The sequence below is a fragment of the Aquarana catesbeiana genome, linkage group LG10 (genome assembly GCF_042186555.1).
Source record: "Aquarana catesbeiana isolate 2022-GZ linkage group LG10, ASM4218655v1, whole genome shotgun sequence".
Lineage (NCBI taxonomy): Eukaryota > Metazoa > Chordata > Amphibia > Anura > Ranidae > Aquarana > Aquarana catesbeiana.
In genome coordinates this window covers 32,398,529-32,404,602 of record NC_133333.1, presented here as the reverse complement: position 1 = coordinate 32,404,602, position 6,074 = coordinate 32,398,529, and positions in this window count along the sequence as shown.

The following is a 6,074-nucleotide window of genomic DNA, read 5'->3' as shown; positions in this document are numbered from 1 at the left end:
TTGTAGATGTATGAGATCCCTTTATAGGGGTATGAGGTTTTTTCAAAAGATCTGAAAATGTCAGCTGTGAGGGTGTTGTCTGACCATGTGACTGTTCTTAGAGCGTGGCGTATTCAGAGGTATTTGTAGAACTCACGATTGGGGATCTGGAACTGCGAGTGAAGGTTTTGGAATGTGCGCAAGGCACCCTTATCATATAAGTCACCAATAGTTGATATTCCAGCAGTCAACCATGTAGAAGTAGATAAATCAGCACATATGAGTTCTAGAGAGGAGATAGGAAGGAACTTCAGAGTCTGCGATGTGAGCCCTCTGGTATGTTGGCTACAAGATTTCCAGACTTTAATTGTGGCATTTACTGAGTCGAGAGAGATGGTGTGGGTTGTATTGAAGCCAGATTGCAGCAAGAAGTGGTCTGGTGGGGTATTCTAGGGAAACCTCTTCGATGTGGACCCATAATGGGCGTTCCGATAGCGACCACCAGTGTTTAGTTTGACTAAGGAGAGTGGCTTTGTAGTACTTCTTAACATCTGGTACACCCAATCTAGCTTTGGATGTTGCTGTGCTGATGATTTTTTTTTTTTTTATTGGGATATTTATTATAGCAAAAAGTTCAAAAAAAAAAGTTTTCTTCAAAATTGTCTTTTCTTTTGTTTATAGCGAAAAAAATTAAAATTGCAGCAGTGACCAAATACCACCAAAAGAAAGCTCTATTTGTGGGGGAAAAAAAGGACGTAAATTTTGTTTGGGTACAACGTTGCATGACCACGCAATTGTCAGTTAAAGCGACACAGTGCCATATCGCAAAAAATGGCCTGGTCAGGAAGGAGGTAAATCCTTCTGGGGCTGAAGTGGTTAATGGAACCAAACCAACAGTCAAAGTTTTACAGAGCACACCATGCTCCTAGCTGTTTTGTTGCAAACATTTTTCTATTTCAAATATTAAAAGTATTTTGGACTCCTTTATGAATTTGGTCTGGTGCTCCTTCTGTTGGTTACGAAAAGTCCAATGTTACGAGTGACGTTACTGGGTACCCAGACTAGACTTGTTTTCTAGAGAGCTGCTTAATCAGAGCCATTGATATCTCCAAATGACTGTTTTTACCTTAACCGCTCTGCAAGAATAAGCATTAGGTCCCAGCACCTTCTGGATGTATCCCATTAGAAGCTTCATACTTTTGAGGTTTTTATTACTGTCTATCTGTCCGGTTGGCCATTGGTACAAGCACTAAAAGTCAGTCAAAATCCAACATCTGTAGTTGTCACTAGAACAGAAAGTGAGAACAAATCTTGCAATGTGGACACTCGCTGCAGTGACAATTGTCTTATGCCACGTACACATGATCGGAATTTCCGACAGGAAATGTTCGATGTGAGCTCGTTGTCGGAAAGTCCTACCGTGTGTAAGCTCTATTGAACATTTGCTGTCAGAATTTCCGCACACAAATGTTTGAGAGCAGGTTCTCAAATTTTCGGAGAACAAAACTTGTTGTTGGAAAGTCCGATCGTGTGTACACAAGTCCGTCGCACAAATGTTCACATATGCTCTGAATCATGCAGAAGGCTATTGAACTGGCTATTGAACTTCCTTTTTCTCGGAACGTCATACGTGTTGTACGTCACCGCGTTCTTGACGCTCGGAATTTCCGACAACATTTGTGTGACCGTGTGTATGCAAGACAGGTTTGAGCCAACATCCTTCGGAATAAAATCCACGATTTTGTTGAAGGAAAATTCGATCGTGTGTACAGGGCATAAGAGTAGATTCATTTCACTTTGGAGACGCTTCATTTTCTGTTTTGTCAACGGGATAGGAAATGAGGGGAAAGCTCTCAAATGGGACACACAATACCAACTCTATGCAAAACGTAAAAAAAAAAATTGGGGTTTTAGATATACTTAATTGAAATGTCCATGAGTCAAGCTGGATACACTGATAAAAAAAAATCAGATTCCTTCAATCTTATTGTACTACATGGCCAGAAGATTCTCACAATGAGGTTATTATATACTGGGTTATTAATAAATGGTTTATTAAAAGATATTTTACTACAATAAAAAAGATATTTTACTACAATAAAAAAGATATTTTACTACAATAATTAAGAAACCGCAGAAAACATTAGCAGTGTAACAATTTTAATGAGCAAGGCTAGACCCAAGTTCATTACAGATAAAGAGCACTGGTTACTACAAAATATCAGATACCGCATTGGGTACATTAGCTACTTTTTTCTTTCAAATGATGCCACAGAGTACTGCAAACAAAAGGCATCTCCAAGAACAGATGATTAGTAACAAGTGAATATTCCGCCTTGATCTCCCCAGACTTAAAAAAAAAGAGAGACTGTAATAACATAAAATTAAAAATAAACATAAAAAAAAAAAAAAAACAAAAACAACAATACCACCCCTGTAGGCTCGCAAAAAAAAAAAAAAACATTTTAGTTGAAAATAATAGAGCAATCATCAAAAAATACACTTGGCATAAGCCTTTTTTAATGGAAGCCTTTCAACAAATAATGGATGCGTGAGTTTGAGCAAGCAAGAACATATACCCATGTACAGCTAGCATACAGTCATCCATTGCTATGGGCAGCTGTATGCTGCATCTGTCTCTCTCAGGTGTGGAAATTTACAATTTAAGTCAGATGCCTGAAAGTTTTGGTGTGCATAATGTAATTTCCTTATGGACATAAAATGATTCTAAAGGCTGATGGTTTTTTACCTTCGTGTATTCTATGCATTAAGGTAAAAAAGCCTTCAGTGTGCAGCAACACTTACCTGAATCTGATCTCGATCCAGTGATGTGCACAAGAGCAGCGTCTCTCTCGGGTCTATCCCTCCTCATAAGCTGAGACACAGTAGTGGGAGCCGCTGCGCCTCCCGCTGCTGTCAATCACAGCCAGTGAGGAGGGAGGAGGGGTGTCGGTGGGGCAGAGCCATGCTTTGTGGATCCATAAGAGTTTACTCAGAAGTGAGCATTTACAAGTGCCACCAGAGCAAGCAGCTTGCTCTGGGTACAATCAACGGGGGGGGGGATGAGCCAGGAGTGCTGGCGGGAGAACCAAGAAGATGAGGATTGGGGCTGCTCTGTGCAAAAACCATTGCATATGACATTTTTGTTATTAAAAAAAAAGAAATAAAAGCTGAACCTTTTAGTATCACTTTAAAGTCCAGTCTGGGTGGCAACCATGGTTCCTTTCATAGATACAGTGAAATGAGTAAGCATAACACCTATTGACAGAAAGTGTGCTACTCATAGGATTACGAGGGGAAAAAAATGGGAGGAAAAAACAAAAAGATTCTAACTCATGCAACCTTGAAGGTATTGATAGGCCACATGCACATTCCATTAGCTAACGCATGTTGCCAGAATTCAAACCAAATCAGCTTTCTAGATAAAGTTCTTAATAAACTGAAAGCCTTCACACATGGATTGATAGTGTTAGGTGGAGGCTTCAACTTGCCACTAGACTTAAATTGGACTTTTCAAATAGAAAGTTCTCTTTGTCTTATAAAACCTTAAACACATCAAGAAACAAGTCCAATCCTTACATCTCATTAATAATTGAAACCTCCACTCTAATGACAGGGCTATAACTTCTATTCTTTTCACCACAATAAGTACAAAAGTTCTGAATACTTTTTTCTTCTCCTAAGGTCTATTAAGTCTTATAAATGCTTCAATTCACCCAAAAACATTTTCTGTTCATATTATTGCATCAATGCTTTTAACCCCGAGAAGACAACATGCCAAATATTAGAACTGGAGACTCGTTATTGCTCTCCTCAGAGGGAAAAATACACTGAACTGACACAACTTCACCGAAACTTACTTGACATTCTGGAAATCCAAACTAGGCAGACAGTCTTCTAAGGTATTTTACAAAGTAACAAAAGCAGCAAATATCTAGCAAGGGACTCAAAATAAAACATTGCTAAAATCAAATATACTGGAGATCAAAAATCCCCAAGGTTACCTCATTACAGCCCCAAAAATTACACAATTATTTGTGGATTGCTGAAATAGTGATCAATAAATTGCTACAACATACCCTTTTTTTTATTAGACCTTCGTGAAGCAGGCATTACACCTGACAGAGAGGTGAGGGAGACCTCTATAAAGACCCTTTTCATTGTTAATTTCATGAAGAATATTGGGGGCATTACTGTCAGAAACCATGAAATCAGACTGAGACAGAAGTACAGTTAAGTCACACTTGCTTAATAATAAAAGTAAAATGAACAAACGTAGTCAAAACATAGCCAAAGTTCCGTAACCGGAATGGATAGTCAGTCAAGCCAGAAGTCAGGGTTCAAAGTAGTGGAACAGCAGCAGGATTTGGAGCCAGAAGGGATGTCAGCAAAGCCAGTCTTTAAACAGGACCGCAGGAGATTTTCTTGTGATGTGACCAAGGCGAAGGCAGAGCTCCTCTGGACTGGACTTAAGTAAGCAGGACTGACTTGCAGGATCATCAACAGCTGAGTAACTGTGGAGAGAGATGGAAGCTGGCAATTAGCCAACAGCTGAGCGGCCAGCTCAGAAAAGGAAGGGCTGAGCCCAGCCTTGACAATTACTCTGCCTATGGACATGGAAAAGACCTTTGACAGGGTTGTCTGGAATTTGCTAAACTGCAAGATTTGCCTTCTAGGTCTTCTACAATACATACTCTAAACCTTCTACCAGAATGAAAACAAATTACTTCCTGTTTTAGGAATTTGCTATTATTTTTTGGACATGATGAGGTTTCCCTCGGCCCCTCCTTGTTTTCATTTTAAATATTGAACCTTTCATTAGAACTATCAACTCTACCAGTATTAGAGTTGTTAGAGTGGGCTTTAATGACTACCATGTAGTCTTCCCAGATGACTTGATTTTCTATATAAAACAACCTTTAACCACTGCCCCTAATCTTCTAAGGTTATTTGAAGAATATGGCTGCCTTTCCAATTTCAAAATCAATTTTCTAAGCCAGAGGTCCTGAACATAACAAACCAACTGGCAACACCAGATACCCTTATATTCTTCCCCTTTCCCTTCAAGTGGACATCCTCCAATTTACAATATATAGGTGCAAATATCAAAACCAAACTTTACAATTTGGTGGCAGCTAACTTTATACCATTACTTCAATGTACTGTATTGCCCAAGATCTCAAAAAATTGGACATTACACATTTCGTATGCTTTGGTAGGATGGCAACAATTAAAATTAATGTCTTTCTCTGTTATTCTTTATCTAATGCAAATGCTCCTATCAGCCTACCTTCCTCATCTCCAAAAAGAGCCCAATCTATTATCAGTTGGGTGGCATGGAAGACAGTGAAGACCAAGCCACCTCTTACTTGTCTTACCAAACTATACCACTTGATCTTTGCCTATGTGATACTCCTCTTTTCCTTTTCATGCATCCTTTTGCATGCATGTCTCATGAAGTGTTGATGTATGTTAAATAAAAATGTAATTTATTAAAATAAAAAATAAATAAATAGGAATGGAATGTCAGACTAAAACCGGATGAAAGAGTCCTAGATCATTTTAATTGTTGGTAACAACATAAGAACAGCAACAACATAAGTTATTGAGTAGCAATGGTCTCCACTGGTTCTAATACAGATTTGTGAAGTCACTGTCCACCCAGGTTTTATCCTGGGTTGAGCTCTGATGTTGCCCCTAAAATATGTTGACTGTATTTTGTATGACTTTTTTTTTTTTACCAAAAACTAAAATTAACTTGAACTTTGATCCAATTTTGGTCTGGTGATCCTTTCTGTATTTATATATTTTGATTTACCGTTTGGTCCCCATCTAGGGAAGTCTTTCTGTGTGGTATCTACCTTGCCAGAAGGTTGGAGTTTGTCTGACATTTTTCACCATCTGACTACACTTGCAAGTCTAAAAGTTCCCAGCTCATCTTTGAGTACATTTTTCTAGATTTACAGTAGCTACCCATGGCATCCATACTTTAGTATATTAAGCGTTCCTGTCTGAAAATAGGGCGTAAATCTTTTTATGTATCATTGATTGGGTGATCTTGTTTTTGCTCTTGCTGAGGCAAGAATATGGGTTTC